The following is a 19587-nucleotide window of genomic DNA, read 5'->3' as shown; positions in this document are numbered from 1 at the left end:
ATGAGTAGGTGGGGAGCAGAGGGATACAGATGCTTAGGAATTGACCAACAGGTTTAGAAATTACATTTGGATTGGCTCAGGCTTGGAGGACTGAAAGGCCTGTTCCTGGGCTGTAAATGTTCTTTGTTCTTTATTTCTAAATACCAAATTATGTTGTTGCAAATGTTTATTCTTCATCTGATTTCTCTATGGGGTTTATTCTGCAATGCAGTGGTGAGGGAACACATCATTCCGCCTTTCTAACCATGCAGGCTAAACTTCTTCGATAAACTAATGTTACTTAAACATGTGAGATTATGTAGACCACTGATCTGCTCAAAATAAGATTCTGCTGCCAGGACTGAGATAACGGTTTTCTGCATTAAATGGTGGCTTGGGTCTTCCTGATTGCTGTGGTACACTATGCCCTTCACATCCTTGCAGTCCATTGGGTGGGTGGAGGTGGGGTGTTGTTGGGGGCTGGGGGCATGGTAGTTAGCAGTGGGATATAGGGGGACCCTGGCCGAAGAGGATTTTGGTCATCAGCCCACGTTCTCAAATGAGGAAAAATCTGATGAGGATTCAGAAGATGATCAAAAGAATCTTGACCTGTCAGCTCCTGTGCCTGAGTGCTAATGGGGAGTAATTATCAGGAAGACTCTTTTATAATGAAGCTCTTCTCCTGAAGATTTGAAGTGCTTTCTACATTAAGGTGTTCATTCCACAGTCTTCAACTCTAAAGCAATGTATGACTAAACCAACAAAACCAAGGCCAGCATCATATATTCCATTAGTGAGGAAACCGGTGGGAAAGCTTCCTGAATGAACATGGTTAGAGACAAAAAAACTGCAGATGCTGGAATCCAAAATAGACTGGCAGGAGTCTGGAAGAACACAGCAGGCCAGGCAACATCAAGAGGTAGAGACGTCAATGTTTCAGGTGTACTTTTTCAGGACTAAGGGTGGATGTGGGGGGAGATGCAGATAAAGCTGATGAAGGGGGCAGAGTGGTCAAGTGGAGATAGGTGACGACAGGTAGAGGGTACGACCTGATTTATCAGTGGGAGGAATGAATCAGGTTGGTGGCAGGAAGCAGTGGAAGGGGCTGGGAAGGGAATCGGGGAGTGGAGAGGGAGGTTATTTGAAATTGGAGAACTCAATGTTGAATCCTCTTGAATGAATATAGCAACCCACCATGAACTAAATGCACCTTAAACCACAAACTGACTAGCAGCTCCCTCCCAAAATCAAATCACAATTATTTTATACAGAACCTGAACACCATCTCTCACTCAGCAATACCCAAGTAAAGGAACATCCATGATGCACTATGTGTGTCTATTGTGACTTCTCAATTTCTTGAACATTTCAGTGCTTCCAGCCCTAGCTACTAACTGTGCTGGAGGCAGGCTGTGGGAACTTGATGACCCTCTGCTTGGCATGACCGTGGGAGGTTTCTTCATGTTGCCTGTGGCTTTGAAGGCTCCAGTGTGGTGAGTGGCTCTTACACAGTGACAACTGCTCCTCTGTTGTTGTGCCACTCTGAGGCAGAGGATTGAAGAAGTGGTCACCACTGGCAGCCTAAGAGGAGCTGCCAGATGCAGAGAGCTGTGGCTCAGCCAGTGTCGTGAGGTCCAGTGACTCTCCTTGCTTATCTGCGAGGGAAGAGGACCAGGTGGAGACTCCAGGGGTCTTGTCCCACTCTCACTTTGATATTGGCTGCTTGGGATCAGTGGCAGGATGATAGCCATCATATATCCCCAGCAGACACCGATTATTTTGACAGATCTGGCTGCCCATGACGGTCTACAATCTCTCGATGGTGGAAGCCACACACAGAGACCAGAAATTGCTTGCAGCCCTGATGACCTGAAGTGACTTCTCCAGTGTCTTTTCCAGGATGCACATACCCTCTGGAATTCTGCAGCTCTTCATGCACATCCTGCTGGCCTTCCAGAATCTTCCATATTCTGAACAACCCCAGAGGATAGGATCTGCCTGATACTGACCACTAACCTGCACTCACACCATTCCCTGACTGTCCCAGATTTGAGGAGAAAGTGAGGACTGCAGACGCTGGAGATCAGAGCTGAAAATGTGTTGCTGGAAAAGCGCAGCAGGTCAGGCAGCATCCAAAGAACAGGAGAATCGACGTTTCGGGCATAAGCCCTTCTTCAGGAATGAGGAAAGTGTGTCCAGCAGGCTAAGATAAAAGGTAGGGAGGAGGAACTTGGGGGAGGGGCGTTGGAAATGCGATAGGTGGAAGGAGGTCAAGGTGAGGGTGATGGGCCAGAGTGGGGGTGGGCGCAGAGAGGTCAGGAAGAAGATTGCAGGTTAGGAAGGCGGTGCTGAGTTCGAGGGATTTGACTGAGACAAGGTGGGGGGAGGGGAAATGAGGAAACTGGAGAAATCTGAGTTCATCCCCTGTGATTGGAGGGTTCCTAGGCGGAAGATGAGGCGCTCTTCCTCCAACCGTCATGTTGCTATGGTCTGGCGATGGAGGACTCCAAGGACCTGCATGTCCTTGGTGGAGTGGGAGGGGGAGTTGAAGTGTTGAGCCACGGGGTGGTTGGGTTGGTTGGTTGCTGTGATGGAGACAAGATTGTAACGTAGTGATTATTTTATCTCCTGTTTCCCACCTCCAATGTCACAATTTTGACCAATTTATTCAAGAAACGTCTGAAAGGAAGGAGAGAAGGAGGGTTAGAAGTATTGATGAAAGGGCATACTACCATATCTGAAGCATGCAAGGAAAATTTCCTGAAGATCCAGTAGTCTTTTCCTAAATCTCACAGCAGTAAGTTGTAAATTCAAATGCAATAATCTTGGTGATTTGTTGGTTAGTACAAAATTATCACAAAGACTTCTCGATTATTAGCTAATGCTAACTTGTACATTTATATCATTCAATAAAGGGAGCCTGCTATACCTATCCAAAACTACCTATGTATGACTTCAGTACCATACAATATGCTTGATTCTTTACACCCTAAAGTTAAGTTGATTTTCACAATAACAGCTATGTTACACATGATTGGTTTAATGAATTTTGAAAGAATAATAAAACCCTGCTTTTGTTAAAATACAGGCAGGAGGCTGGAAGAACACAGCAAGCTAAGTGACATCAGGAGATGGAGAAGTCGATGTTTCGGGTGTGACCCTTCTTCAGTACTGGGGGGGGGGGCCCTGGATGGAGGTGAGGAGGTTTGGTGTACCAGTTGGTCTTGCATCTTTTCCGGTTGCAGGGGAAGGTACCTTGGGGTTTGGGGAGGGTTGGTGAGGAGAGTGGGTCAAACCAAGGACTGTTGAAGGGAATGGTTCTTGAGGAAGGCAGAGAGGAGTGGGGAGGGGAAACTGTTCTTGGTGGTGGGATCTAGTTGGAGTTGGTGGAAGATGATGTGTGAATGCGTACGCTGGTGAGGTGGTAGGTGAAGACAAGGGGAACTCTGTCTTTATTGCATTTTGAGGTGTGTGGTTGAGAGCAGTGGAACAGGGAATGGAGGCGTCCAATTGCAGGTGAAGGTACCTTGGGGTTCCGGTTTCAGGGGAAGCCCCAACCAGTCCTTCCAGGTGAGACAGAGGTTCACCTGCCTCTCCTCCAACCTAGTGTACTGCATCAGATGCTCCCGATGTGGCCTTCTCCACAATCAAGGAAACCAAATGTAAACTTAAGGAACGGTTCACCGAACATTGCAGCTCGGCCCGCAGGGGCCGACCAGACCTCCCAGTCTCTGCCCATTTCAATTCCCCCAACCACTGCCTTTCTGATATGATCATCCTTGACCTCCTCTAATGCCAAAACAAGCCACACCACAAATTGGAGGAACAACACCTCACCTTCTGCCTGGGCAGCCTACAGCCTGGAGGATTTACAAGGCTGTTGCCAGGGTTGGAGGAACTGAGCTGCAGGGAGAGGCTGAACAGGCTGGGGCTGTTTCCCTGGAGTGTCGGAGGCTGAGGGGTGACCTTATAGAAGTTTACAAAATTATGAGGGGCATGGATAGGATAAATAGACAAGTCTTTTCCCTGAGGTCTGGGATTCCAGAACTAGAGCGCATTGGTTTAGGGTGAGAGGGGAAAGATATAAAAGAGACCTCAGGGGCAACCTTTTCACGCAGAGGGTGGTACGTGTATGGAATGAGCTGCCAGAGGATGTGGTGGAGGCTGGTACAATTACAACATTTAAGAGGCATTTGGATGGGTATATGAACAGGAAGGGTTTGGAGGGAAATGGGCCGGGTGCTGGCAGGTGGGACTAGATTTAGTTGGGATATCTGGTTGGCATGGACAGGTTGGACCGAAGGGTCTGTTTCCATGCTGTACATCTCTATGACTCTATGACTCGACATTGAGTTCTCCAATTTCAAATAACCTCTCTCCCCATCACCCAACTCCCTTCCCAGCCCCTCCCCATTCCTTCCACTGCTCCCTGCCAGCAACCCAATTCATTCTATCCACTGACCGACTGGGTCGTACCCTCTACCTGTCTTCACCTATCGCTACTTCGCTACCCTGTCCCCGCCACCCCCTTTATCTGCAGATCCCCCTACATACACCCCCAGTCCTGAAGAAGGGTTATACCAGAAATGTTGACTTCTCCAGCTCCTGATGCTGCCTGGCTTGCTGTGTTCTTCCAGCCTCCTGCCTTTCTATTTTGGATTTCCGCATCTGCGGATTTTTTTTCTTCTCTAACCAACTTTGTTAAATTACAGGACATTTTTTAATGTGTGATTGTGCAACTTAATTCATTTCCTGCACATTAACTATATTTTTACAAAAAAATTAAAGGTGGCAATAAATAAATCAATGCTTGTTGCAGCTAAAAATGAATAGTTGATTAATTTAGCTTGCAGGTTGGCCCGTTAGTGAGGTTGTGGTGTTGATTTGTGACAGGGAAATAGCTGTGTGTAACACTGCTAGCATAGCTGTCAAATAAATAAAAAAAATTCTGTTGCACAGAGCTACCATCGTTGGATGGATTAAAATACCTACAGTGGTTATGGTAAGGGCTTGGTATTTCTTGTTGCACAAGTGAGGTTGGACCATGATTAATGGCATCGATGAGGATTGTGAGGTCTACTTCCCAAGCCAAATAACTCCACAGATTTTCGGTGTCTAGTCTTTTATTTATCCAATTTCTCTATTTTTGTCACATAAATCAGTCAAGGAAAGAAAACAACAGTAATTCCACATTTTAAAAAATCGTAACCTTTTCTGAATTAAGTTCTTGTTGGGTTCTGTGACATTCTTTCTGAGGTTTTTTTAATGCCTTCCTCCCCACTTTCCCAACCACTAGGAGGTACTATTCGCAAAGCAGCCCAATCCAATTTTCCTTTGTACTTAGAGAGACTCTGCAATCTGCACTTAGCAAATTCAAATTGGCACATCTGAAGCAGTGATTGAATTGCAGGATTGAACCTGGTATGCCCCACTCCATGACACAGTATTAGAATATCAATGGTCAGCACCACTGCATTAATCTGCATTCTGCATCTTCATTTAGTTCACTTTAGAGATAAATGCAAAAATCCAACTTTATAACTTACTTCAGGAAAGAAATGTTCGAGCTATGTAAAATATTTAACAAATATACATAAAAATCCAGAAGTATTGCACATAGTTCAAAAGAGCATCAACTACGGAACAGTAAAAAAAATTGGTTTATATTGAATTTTTTAATCTTTTATAATTTTAAATAAGATCTGGGTGGCATGGTGGCAGTGGGCAGCACGGTGGCACAGTGGTTAGCACTGTTGCCTCACAGCGCCAGAGACCTGGGTTCAATTCCCGGCTCAGGCGACTCTCTGTGTGGAGTTTGTACATTCTCCCCGTGTCTGTGTGGGTTTCCTCCGGGTGCTCCGATTTCCTCCCACAATCCAAAAATGTGCAGGTTAGGTGAATTGTCCATAGTGTTAGGTGAAGGGGTAAATGTAGGGGAATGGGTCTGGGTGGGTTGCGCTTTGGCGGGTTGGTGTGGACTTGTTGGGCCGAAGGGCCTGTTTCCACACTGTAAGTAATCTAATCTAGCGTAAAGCATTTACTTCTTTATTTTGTCTGAAGTGATATTTCTATTCATTATTGATACCATGGAAATTAATCTAGTCAAGGATGTTGTTTATACAATTTCTAATTGTTATCAATACAGTTGTTACTTAAAGTTGTTATGAATGTAAGGTTTTAATGTATTGTTATTTTTGAGTTGTGTTATGATCCCAGTACGAACATTAATGTTTAAGGAGAAATTCCGCAGTATAAACAATGCATTTCACTATGCAAGAGACAAACAAAGCAGATGCCACTAAATGAACACTATCTGAAGTGAATGCTTATACTTTCGATTGAAAAGCAGAATAATACACAATTCCATTTCCAAGTAGACTAATATTCACAATTGAACTTCTCTTTTTTTTTTCCCTTTGACTTATGCCAGAACATACAGGCATATACAAACATATGAATTAGGAGCGGGCATAAGCCACTCATGCCTTGAGCCTGCTCCTCCACCATTCAATAACCTCGTGTGTAATCTGATTTTAACCTCAAATCTGCATTCTTGCCTGGCTAATCTTTCAACTCCTCGCTTAACAAGAATATATCTACCTCTACCCTAAAAATATTCAAGAACTCTGTTTCCACCCTCTTTTCAGGAAGAGAATTTCAAAAACCTATGACCATCTGAGAGAAAATAAAATGCTTAATCTCAGTTTTAAATGGGTGAAACTTAATATTCAAACCGTCACCCCTCAGTTACAGATTTTTCCATAAGAGGAAACATCCTCTCCATATCTTCCCTGTTAAGACTCCTCAGAATCTTCCAAGTCTTTCGTTATTTATCAAGCTCTTGGAGTTTCCTTCTCTTTCTGGGACCAAGCCAAGAGCCACAGCTCTCTGGAATTCTTAATGCCTCTGTTTGCCTCTGAAGTGTGAATTTTATTAGGGCCATTCCACACACTTTCAACAAAAAAAATCCTTCACTGCTCCTTAAGCACCTCACAAGAATGGACACTCTGTCTCAATCAAGGGTTCTTCTTAGTTCACTGCCTTCTACCTTAGTGCCTCCACCTCTATAATACATTCTTTTGGTTTGTAGCCTTCTCTGTCTATTGCCCTTAGGTCTTTCACCCACTAATGTAGTTTCTATCAGCTTCAACCACAAGATTTGATGAGAACAATGTGCAAAATGTTCACACCTGAAAATTGCAGCAAAAAGGGTTACTGTGTAATATGTAAATGAGATACCAAGATATAGTGTCACATGACACAAGCATGCTCTCTTTCCAGCTTCATAAGAAGTCAAAATCACAGTTAGATATTGTTAATTTTAGTTACATTGGTGAATAAAAGTTAACGGTTTTCACCGTTTCTCAGTAGACTCCCTACATATTCTTTGGCAACATGACAAATCCAACAATAATCTAAGACAACAACAATCAAAACTAATAAATGGTGACTTCAAGTCATCAAGCATCAGTAGGCAGCAGGTTAAAAGAGAAAACAAGAAGGAAAATTTTATTCAAACAGTTTTCAGGGACCAGCCAAGAGAAACATGGCCAGATTTGCAGAGGATTGACAAATTATCATTTGGTCTCACTGCAAAATGGAGCAGTGAGCAGGCTGGTACAATTCTACATGCAATGGGATGGTTGTTCAGAGTATCCAAGTCAGATAAAGATTGACAAAGGAAAGGTTGCTTCTAGCAAATTAATAAAAGAATTTGCTTACTTCAGTCCACAGAAACATTATTGCTAAGCAGGCAAAATTTAATAAGCACTCATGCAACCATGGGGTCGTGTTAATACATTTATCAATTAATCAAACAGGTTGGAAAATTACAAGGATAGCATCTCAAAAGAAGCATTAATCAGGGGCAGGATTGTTATTGATGAAAATGTTGTCGGACCTTTTGCAGTTGAGAGGTGACTTGACTTTAACAAAAGTTGTTCATTTGAGCTGGGTGGCTGAGGTTCAGAAACAGAACTGTTCAGGGATTTGGGTGATCGGGAGACAAACCTACAAGGAAAGACTAATAAGGTGCGACTTGGCTGCATAGAAACAAGGGAAGAATAAAGAGCATGGATCACAAAAACTACCCATCAAAATGGCAAAGTGCAAAATTTGTAAATAATATAAGCAAAAAGGAGGCAGTAGTGTCATGGTAATATCACTTAACCAGTATTCTGAAGCTCAACTCTGGAGGCATGGGCAGCTGGTGGAATTAAATTGACCAAACATCTGGAATGAGAAATTTTAATTGTAACCATGAATTGATTGTTGTATGAAGAGAGAGATTTTCAGGGAGATTTAGCATAATGCAATATCAGGCAATGGGAAGAGTCAGAGACTTGGGCTGGATGATATGTGAATGTCACAATATTTCATGACAGAAAGTGATGCACTGTCACATGATGTGATTGGGATTTTGCTCTCTTACAGCCCTTGACAAGTCAAAGTCTCTGTGAGAAGTTGTAACTGTCAGTTATGTTTTTGACAAAAGTTAATGTTTTTTCACATTTCCTCAGCAGACTCTATAGATTTTCTGGGGTAAATCAACAAGACTGAGAATAGTCTAGGCCAAGAACAGCCAAAGTATAAATACAAAGGCAGGAACAATGATGCTGACAGTGACCAGACACTCTGTAGATGTTAAGCTGACATTTTGTTGTGCTGAGGATCACCATATTCTTCCTCACTGGAGAGATTCCTTATGAATAAGTATGCAAATCAGACTGATTGTGTGCTTGTGGAAAAGAGCTTCTTGATATGGCATTACTAACAGCTTTTGGCTTCGGTTGAAGAATCAAAGTGCTAATAGGTGTGGCTTGTCATGGCAGGCAATGCAAAGCAGGGCAATGGTGCTGGTTGTCTGATGGATGCTAAGGCAGCAGGTGAACAGCCCTGAGGTTGATCCTGGTCTAGTCTGTGAGCTGGACACCTGTCACAGCTGCAGCCTTTCAATACTAGTTGCTGGTGTGCCCTGCAATTCAAGTCTGCTCTTCCTAAGTGACCTGCAAGGGACCTGTGAGGTGCCATGATGGTTGTGATGCCAATGGCTTTGGCTGAGGGTGCAGCTGGTACATGTGGAACAACATAGAGGCCCCTCACAGCTTGCAGAAGCTGAACTTGCTGGGTACTTGTGCTGATCTCCATGTCAAATTTTCCTGATATCTAGGCTGATTGCCACATTTGGTAAAGTAGGAAACCTAATATTAGTGAGTCAAGTTGGACCATAAATATGGCGTTCCATAAACTAATCTCCCCTGTAATCAGGACTGAGAAACTCACCTCACTGCTGTGCAAAAACATAAAAGTGATATTCCTGGTGTCAAGATACATCTTGATGGACTTCTCATCTGCTTCTGCAACAAATCTTGTCATAGCCCATGTTGCTCAGATTGTGGTAAGATTTCCCCTATATTTCATTTTGCTGATGAAGAGTCATTGGACTCAAAATGGATTACTACCTGAGCCACGAACAAATTGGCACAGGGTCAACAAGATGGAAGAGGTAAATGTGTGGCTATAAGATTGGTTTTGGAGAAACAAATTCAAATCATGGGAGATTGGTATCGATACTGGGGAAGGAGAGAGCTGTTCTAATGGGACAGGATCCACCAAAATCTTACTGGGACCAGGATCCTAGCAAATCACACAACCAGGGCAGTGGATAAAGCATTAACTAAATAGTATATGGGTGGGTTGAGTTGCGTTGGAAATTATTGGAAGTGCTAAAGTGGGGGAAGGTTCAGGAGAAGTTAAATGTTTCAGAACAAATAAAAGGACAGAGACATCGAGAGAGTCAGGAATCTAATTTCCAGCTAGCAGATGAGGGGACAACTATGAGAAGGGGGCAGTCAACTCAGGACTCAGAGCTTAAATGCATGCGGTATATGAAAAAAAAGTAAATGAGCTTGTAGCACTGATTGAAATTGGCAGCTACAATGTTGTGGGTATCACGGATACGTGGCTGCAAGGGGATCAGGGCTAGGTACTAAATATCAAAGGATACATGCTCTATTGAAGGGACAAGCAGATGGGCAGAGATGGTAGGATTGCTTTTCAGTAAGAAATGAAATTAAACCGATAGCAAGAAATGATACTGACTCTGAAAGTGTAAAATCTGTGTGGATGGAGATGAAGAACTGCAAAGGCAAAAAAAGACCCTGGTGAGATTTGTGTACAGGCCCCCTAGCAGTAGTCAGGATGTGGGGAATAAAATAAATTAAGAGATAGAGAAGGTATATAAGAAAGGCACGATTACAATAATCATGGGGGATTTAAGTTTGCAGATAGACTACGAAATTCAGCTTGGTAGAGGATCTCAAGGAAATCAATTCATGGAATGTTTGCAAGTTGGAACTTTGGAGTAGCTTGTGGTAGACCCCACTAGAAAATGGCCAATTCTGGATTTGGTGATATGTAATGAGGGAGCACTTAGAGGATAGTGATCATATATTAGATTACTTAGATTAGATTACTTACAGTGTGGAAACAGGCCCTTTGGCCCAACAAGTCCATAAGACCATAAGACATAGGAGTGGAAGTAAGGCCATTCGGCCCATCGAGTCCACTCCGCCATTCAATCATGGCTGATGCGCATTTCAGCTCCACTTACCAGCGTTCTCCCCGTAGCCCTTAATTCCTCGAGACAACAAGAATCTATCAATCTCGGCCTTGAAGACATTTAGCGTCCCGGCTTCCACTGCACTCCGTGGCAATGAATTCCACAGGCCCACCACTCTCTGGCTGAAGAAATGTCTCCGCATTTCTGTTCTGAAATGACCCCCTCTAATTCTAAGGCTGAGTCCACGGGTCCTAGTCTTCTCGTTTAACTGAAACAATTTCCTAGCATCCACCTTTTCCAAGCCATGTATTATTTTGTACGTCTCTATTAAGTCTCCCCTTAATCTTCTAAACTCCAACGAATACAATCCCAGTATCCTCAGCCGTTCCTCATATGTTAGACCTGTCATTCCAGGGATCATCCGTGTGAATCTCCGCTGGACACGTTCCAGTGCCAGTATGTCCTTCCTGAGGTGTGGGGACCAAAACTGGACACAGTACTCCAAATGGGGCCTAACCAGAGCTTTATAAAGTCTTAGTAGTACATCTCTGCTTTTATATTCCAACCCTCTTGAGATAAGAGACAACATTGCATTCGCTTTCTTAATCACGGACTCAACCTGCATGTTTACCTTTAGAGAATCCTCGACTAGCACTCCCAGATCCCTTTGTGCTTTGGCTTTATTAATTTTCTCACCATTTAGAAAGTAGTCTATACTTTTATTCTTTTTGCCAAAGTGCAAGACCTCGCACTTGCTCACGTTAAATTCCATCAGCCATTTCCTGGACCACTCTCCCAACCTGTCAAGATCCTTCTGTAGCCTCCTCACTTCCTCAGTACTACCTGCCTGTCCACCTAACTTCGTATCATCGGCAAACTTCGCTAGAATGCCCCCGGTTCTCTCATCCAAATCGTTAATATATAATGCGAACAGCTGTGGCCCCAGCACCGAACCCTGTGGGACACTGCTCGTCACCGGCTGCCATTCTGAAAAAGAACCTTTTATCCCAACTCTCTGCCTTCTGTTAGACAGCCAATCCTCAATCCATCCCAGCAGCTCACCTCGAACACCATGGGCCCTCACCTTGCTCAGCAGCCTCCCGTGTGGCACCTTATCAAAGGCCTTTTGAAAGTCTAGATAGACCACATCCACTGGGTTTCCCTGGTCTAACCTACTTGTTACCTCTTCAAAAAATTCCAACAGGTTTGTCAGGCATGACCTCCCTTTACTAAATCCATGTTGACTTGTTCTAATCAGACTCTGCTCTTCCAAGAATTTAGAAACCTCATCCTTAATGATGGATTCTAGAATTTTACCAACAACCGAGGTTAAGCTGATTGGCCTATAATTTTCCATCTTTTGCCTTGATCCTTTCTTGAACAAGGGGGTTACAACAGCCATCTTCCAATCATCCGGGACCTTTCCTGATTCCAGTGACTTTTGAAAGATCTCAACCAATGCCCCTGCTATTTCCTCAGCCACCTCTCTCAGAACTCTAGGGTGTATCCCATCGGGGCCAGGAGATTTATCAATTTTAAGACTTTTTAACTTTTCTAGCACTATCTCTTTCGTAATGGCAACCATACTCAACTCAGCCCCGTGACACCCTTTAATTTTTGGGATATTACTCATGTCTTCCACTGTGAAGACTGACGCAAAGTACTTGTTAAGTTCTCCTGCTATTTCCTTACCTCCCATCACTAGGCTTCCTGCATCAGTTTGAAGTGGCCCAATGTCTACTTTTGCCTGTCGTTTGTTTCTTATGTACTGAAAGAAACTTTTACTATTATTTCTAATATTACTGGCTAGCCTACCTTCATATTTGATCCTCTCCTTTCTTATTAAACTCTTTGTTATCCTCTGTTTGCTTTTGTATCCTTCCCAATCTTCTGATTTCCCACTGTTCTTAGCCACTTTATAGGATCTCTCTTTTTCTTTAATACATTTCCTGACTTCCTTTGTCAGCCAAGGTTGTCTAATCCCTCCCCGGTTAATCTTTCTTTTCTTGGGATGAACCTCTGTACAGTGTCCTCAATTATACTTACAAACTCCTGCCATTTTTGCTCTACTGTCTTCCCGGTTAGCCTCTGCTTCCAGTCTATTTTAGTCAGTTCCTCTCTCATGCCCTCATAATTACCTTTATTCAACTGTAACACCATTACATCCGATTTTGCCTTCTCCCTTTCAAACTCCAGACTGAACTCTATCATATTATGGTCCTACTTCCTAAGGGTTCCCTTACTTTAAGATCTTTTATAGAGTCTGGTTCATTGCAAAGCACTAGGTCCAGAATAGCCTGCTCTCTTGTGGGCTCCATGACAAGCTGTTCCAAAAAGCCATCCTGTAAGCATTCCATGAATTCCCTTTCTTTAGATCCACTAACAACATTATTTACCCAGTCCACCTGCATATCGAAGTCTCCCATGATCAATGTAACCTTGCCTTTCTGACATGCCTTCTCTATTTCCCGGTACATGTTGCGTCCCTGGTCCTGACCACTGTTAGGAGGTCTATACACAACTCCAATTATGTTTTTTTTGCCTTTGTGGTTCCTCAATTCCACCCACATAGACTCCACATCATCCGACGCTATGTCATTCAATACCATAGATTTAATTTTGTTCTTAACTAACAAGGCAACCCCACCCCCTCTGCCCACCTCTCTGTCTTTTCGATAAGTTGAAAAACCATGGAGGTTTAACTGCCAGTCCTGACCCCCCTGTAACCAAGTCTCTGTGATGCCTACTACATCATAATCATTCACTATTATCTGTGCCATTAGTTCATCGGCTTTGTTATGTATGCTACGAGCATTCAGGTAAAGTGCCTTAATGCTAACTTCCTTATCATTAGAGATGTTGGAAGTCATATGTCCTAAGTTATCCTTGCTTTTTACTGCATTCTCAGTCTGCCTCAATTTTAAATCTGCCTGGAAACATGCTATCCTGCTGCTTATCTTGCCATTTACCTCCATACTCCCTGTCGCTTTCACTTTCCCTTCCCCCCAACTCAGAAGTTTAAAGTCCTACTGACCACCCTATTTATCCTCTTCGCTAGAACATTGGTACCTGATCGGTTCAGGTGGAGACCGTCCCAACGGTACAGATCCCCCCTGTTCCAAAACTGATGCCAATGCCCCATGAAGTGGAATCCCTCTTTCCCACACCAATCCCTTAGCCACGTGTTTACTTGCCTAATTTTCTTGTCCCTATGCCAATTGGCACGTGGCTTGGGCAGTAATCCGGAGATTATGACCCTTGAGGACCTGTGCTTCAATTTCCTGCCTAGTGCTTCATAATGCCCAAACAGGTCCTCCACCCTAGTCTTGCCTATGTTGTTGGTACCAACGTGGACCACAACAACTGGATCCTCCCCCTCCCGCTCCAATATCCTTTCAAGACGGTCGGAGATGTCTCGCACCCTGGCACCGGGCAGGCAACACACCATGCGAGACTCCCAATCCGGCTTGCAAAGGATACTATCTGTCCCCCTAATTATAGAATCCCCTATAACCACTACTTGTCTATTAGCTCCCCCCTCTTGAATGGCCTTCTGGACCATGGTGCCTTGGTCAGTTGGCTCATCCTGTCCAGAGCCCTTTTCCTCATCCGAACAGGGAGCAAGAATCTCGTACCTGTTGGACAAGGTCAAGGGCTGAGGCTCCTCCACTCCTGAACTCCGGTTCCCCCTACCTGCCTCACTTACAGTCACACTCTTTTGTGCCTGATCACTAGCTGAATGTGAATTACTTAACCTCCCAGGTGTGACTGCCTCCTGAAACAAAGCATCCAGGTAACTCTCCCCCTCCCGGATGTGCTGCAGTGTTTGAAGCTCAGATTCCAGATCATCAACTCTGATCCGGAGTTCTTCCAGCAACCAACACTTGCTGCAGATGTGGTCACTGCCGTTCACAATGGGATCAGCCAGCTCCCACATCATACAGCAACAGCACATCACCTGCCCAGCCATCTCTGCTTAGTTAGTTAATTAGTTACTTTGTACAAGTATGAATTAGAATACCTTCTGATACCTCTCTGCTATAGTTTTTTTTTACCCTAAATAAGGACTTGATGTATACACACACAAAAAAAAACCAGAGTAAATTTTTAACTAGTCCCTGGTAAAGAAATAAAAATCCTTACCTTAAAAGAAAAAGCAGAGTAGTTAAGAAGGTTAGAGGAGGAGGGTGGGTGGGAGATACTACAGGTGTAGAATCTCGGGTTTAGCCGCCTTCCTGACTTATATACTCACTTTTCCTTCCCGGCTGCCCCTCTGCTTGCCGTCACTTCCTCTGCTGCTCCCGCTCTTTCTGTGGAGAGAGAGTAAAAAAACACACCGCTGCCCGCTACAGGTAAGCAATTTTAAAACAAACTGTCTTACCTTTGCTGTAGTCTCCCGGATTCGCTTTTACCTTCGACGCTGCTCCCACTCAAAAGTCCACACTGACCCTCCGAAAAGCAACCCACCCAGACCCATTCCCCTACATTTACCCCTTCACCTAACACCAAAGACAATTCACCTAACCGGCACATTTTTGGACTGTGGGAGGAAACCGGAGCACCCGGATGGATGTCACCCTGCAGTGACATGGAATCAGATGTAATGATATTGCAATTGAGTAAAGGTAACTGCAAAAGACATGAGGGAGGAGCTGACCAGAGTTGACTGAGGGAGTTAGCAGTGAAGGTGAAAGAGCAGCAATGGGAGGGGTTTCTGGGGGTAATTCAGGAGGCATGACAGCAATTCATTCCAAGGAAGAAGAAACATACCAAGGGGAGGGCAAGGCAGCCAAGACTGACAGGGGAAATCAAGGACAGTATGAAAACAAAAAAGGAATGCATACAATGTACTGCAAAGTAGTCGGAGGTCAGAGGATTGGGAAGCCTTAAAACTAGCAGAGAATATTTTAAAAAGCAATAAGTGGGGAGAAGATGAAGTGTAAGCTAATTGGTAATATGACAGAAGATTGCAAGAGTTTTTTTTAGATCTGTAAAAGGTAAGAGAGAGCAAAACGTGGATATCAGACCACCAGAAAATGGGGCTGAGGAAGTAGTAATGGCAAACAAAGGAATGGAGGAAGAACTGAATAGGTGCGTTGTATCAGTTTTTATGGTGAAAATACACCAGCAACATACTAGAACTTCAAGAGAGTCAGCGGACAGAAGTGAGTTTAATGGTCATCACTAAGGAGAAGGTGCTGGGGAAGCTGGAAAGGTCTGAAGGTGAATAAATTACCTGGATCAGATGGGCTACACCCTAGAGTTCTGAAGAAGATAGCTGAGGAGATTGTAGAAGGACTGGTGGTGATCTTACAGGTATCACTGGAGTCAGGGAGGCTGCCAGAGAACTGGAAAATGGCTAATATAACACTCCTGATTAAGAAGGTGGTGGGTGGTGGGGGGGGGGTCAGGCAGGGAAGAAGGCAAGAAACTATAGGCCGCTGAGCCCAGCATAGATCATTGGTAAGATTTTAAAGTCCATTATTAAAGATAAGATTGCAGAGTACTTGGAAGTGCATGGTAAAATAGGGTTGAATCAATGTGAGGTCTTGCCTGACAAATCTGTTTGAATTCTTTGAGGACACAATGAGCAAGTTAGACAAAGGAGAGTCAGTGGACGAGATCTATTTGGATTTCCAGAAGGCCTTTGACAAGGTGCCACACAGGAGGCTGCAAAATAAGAGCTTATGGTGTGAGGAACAAAGTACTGGCATGGAAGGAGGATTTGCTGACTGGTAGAAGGCAGAGAGTAGAGGTAAAAAAGATCTTCTTCAGGGTGGCAGCTCGTGACTTAGTGAAGTTCTGCAGGAGTTAGTGTTGGGATTGCAACTATTCATGGTACACATTAACAACCTGGATGATGGCACTGAGGGCAGTGATGCTAAGTTTGCAGATGACACAAAGATAGGTGGAGGGACAGGTGGTGTGGAGGAAATGTGGAGGCTGCAGAAGGACTTGGACAGAGTAGGGGAGTGGGCAAAGAAGTAGCAGATGGAATATAATGTGAGGAAGTGTGAGTTTATCACTTTGGTGGAAAGAATAGAAGAGTGAACTTTTTCTAAATGAGGAAAGGGCTTCAGAAATCTGAAGCTCAAAGGGACTTGGAAAATGTCATTCAGGATTCTCTTTAGATTAACCTGCAGGTTCAGTTGACAGTTTGGAAGGCAAAAGCAATGTTAGCATTTATTCCCAGACGGCTAGAATACAAGACCGAGGATGTACTAAATAAAACCTGAAAACCTGTGGATGCTGTAAATCAGAAGCAAATATAGAAATTGCTGGAAAAGCTCAGCAGATCTGGCAGCATCTGTGGTGAGAGATCAGAGTTAATTTTTTGGGTCTAGTGAACCTTCCTCATAACTGATGGTAACTAATATAAATGTTGATTTACATGCAGAAGGTAAGGTGGGGGGAGGAGGATTAGGATATAAATTGAGGATGTTTGAAATACATGGCTTATAATGTGCCATAGAAAAAGATTTGTGGAACTTGTCATTTCCACAGGAATCTGATAGGATCCCAAATATAGTTACCACACTGTCAACAACAAATCGTTGTTTGCTTCTACAGAGAAACATACACTACCGGGAAACCAAAGATCCACACAAAGCCTTGCACAAACTGCATTAAGCACAGATATTCTGGCAGTTAAATACAAAATCAGCAATCCTTTAGCGCACAGGTGTGGAAACATTAATTAGATGGATCCATGTTTGGTCAAATGTGTTGTAAAACACATTTGTGTGAGAGCAGATGCTGTAGTTATTAGTAAACTTCAAATGCAGAAATAGCAACAGACACAGGCAGCAGAATGTATTATTCAGCTATTGAAGTAAAATTTGACATTGTGGTGATTGTAACAGGGTCAGCCAGAATATGAGTTCCCTGATTGAGGCTGTTAATCTGGTTCAGTCAGGGATCCCTGGCTAACAGATATAAACAGGAATGACAGAGGTTTAGAGAGCTGGCTCTGAGGAAGCCGGACCAGTGTCAAGTACTGTACACGTGTAAATAAAGCGTGACTTGGTGATGTGTAACCGGCCTCCGTACAGTTATTTCCCACATAATGTGTATATTCTCTCTGTTACACTTTGCTGTCATAACTTGGGCACTGATGTGCTCCAAAATCAGGAATAGTTCTGCAAAATCTGTTTCTAATCATGTTAGGTCATCTGAATGCTTATAGTTGAATGTAAAGTCAAAGCAATGAGCGCTATCAATCTATTCATGTTTATAAACCTATAATCTTATAAATAAAGACAACCTCCATCACTTTCACCATCCACCTTGATTATGGAAAGCTCTTTATGACAGGCAAATGGACATTATATCATTTTCCATTGCTATAAGCCTTAATAAGATGTGAACAACTTCTTAGTATGGTCAAAGAGTCAGCATACTTAATATAATTCAAGTGGAATATTTCAAATTGCTGTTCCTGTTGTATAGATCAGCTTTGTTCAGACTTTCAGCATTAACATTGGAACTGCCATCACTGCAACATGTATATCCCCTTTAGATCAATATTGGGACATTTAGAAAGAGTGGAAAGTGCCCACATACAGGATTATTTCCTCTATGCTTCTAAAATAATCTTCATTTACACTGACTACCACATGTCATGGACAAATTGTATGACAATTGTATGACAATGACACCAATTTTCACTTTAGTCACAACTAAACGACCAATTTTCTTCCCAACTATGTCACTGAGCATTTTTTTAATGACAGTGTATCATGGAACAATGGGTGACCATGATTTATACCCATTAGTGGATTAAGAACAGAGATTTACAGGACTCATATACAAGCAAGAATAATATGATTAGTCAATAAATTTTAGTTTTATTTCTAGCAAGGAAGGAAATGGATGTAGTGGAGCTGACATTAAGGATTGGTTGGTTCCAAATCAGTGCAAGCAAAGAAATAATCCATCATCTCTGTTTAAAAAAATTCATGGCCCACTCATGAGACTTACAGATTCTTTAACAAAGATATCAGTTCTGAATTTGTTGACTACTTTCAGTATTTTCATCACTATTACACCCAACATGATTGATGCAAGCTGTTTAGTATATTGTATCTCTAATAGACTATTCCTAGACAAGGCATATTTTTGATATTTAACAGCATTTCTGATCCAGCCTCCTGAAATAACTGTTCAGAGGCTGGGAAGTCATCACCAATCGCCTTTACACACGCATAACCTTTGACAATAATAACAACGGTCTCCTTGTTAAACTTGAAAGGATGCAGAAAAGATTTACAAGGATGTTGCTAGGGTTGGAGGGTTTGAACTATAGGAAGAGGCTGAATAGGCCGGAGCTATTTTCCCTAGCGCGTCGGAGGCTGAGGGGTTATCTTATAGAAGTTTATAAAATCATAAGGGACATGGATAGGATAAATAGACAAGATCATTTCCCAGGGGTGGGGGAGTCCAGAACTAGAGTGCATCGTTTTAAGGTGAGAGGGGAAAGATTTAAAAAGGACCTAAAAGGCAACGTTTTCACGCAGAGTGTTTGTTGTGTGTGTATGGAATGAGGTGCCAGAAGAAGTAGTGGAAACTTGTACAATTGCAACATTTAAAAGGCATCAGCATGGGTACATGAATAGGAAGGGATTAGAGGGATATGGACCAAATGCTGGCAAATGGGACTAGATTAATTCTGGATGTCTGGTCGGCATAGACAAGTTGGATTGAAGCATCTGTTTCCGTGCTGTACATCTCCATGATTCTATGACTCTGCAAAACTGCCTTGCACTGACTCTGGCATTCAGGGCTTAATGTTCCTGCCATTCATCCTTTCATGTCAACCAGGCTTCCATGATTAGACCAGATTGACAGCCCGAGTCAGGGAACTCGTATTCTATGAGGTCCAGCAGCTGACCTTGCTACAATCACAAACTACCCAATGGGGTTTACTTGCATAAAAACAGCACCATAATCTAGCTCACTACTCCCAGGAACTTTCTGCATTTCACTATTACTCTGATTTTAGTAACAAGTGAAGCGAATCATATTGTTTCAGCGGTTGGAGGAATTTC

This window comes from Chiloscyllium plagiosum, unplaced genomic scaffold (assembly GCF_037043375.1).
Source record: "Chiloscyllium plagiosum isolate Xiang-an unplaced genomic scaffold, Cpla_swu_hap1 HiC_scaffold_5, whole genome shotgun sequence".
NCBI classification, from domain to species: domain Eukaryota; kingdom Metazoa; phylum Chordata; class Chondrichthyes; order Orectolobiformes; family Hemiscylliidae; genus Chiloscyllium; species Chiloscyllium plagiosum.
The sequence above is the reverse complement of the archived record's forward strand: the minus strand, read 5'-3'. Positions refer to the sequence as shown.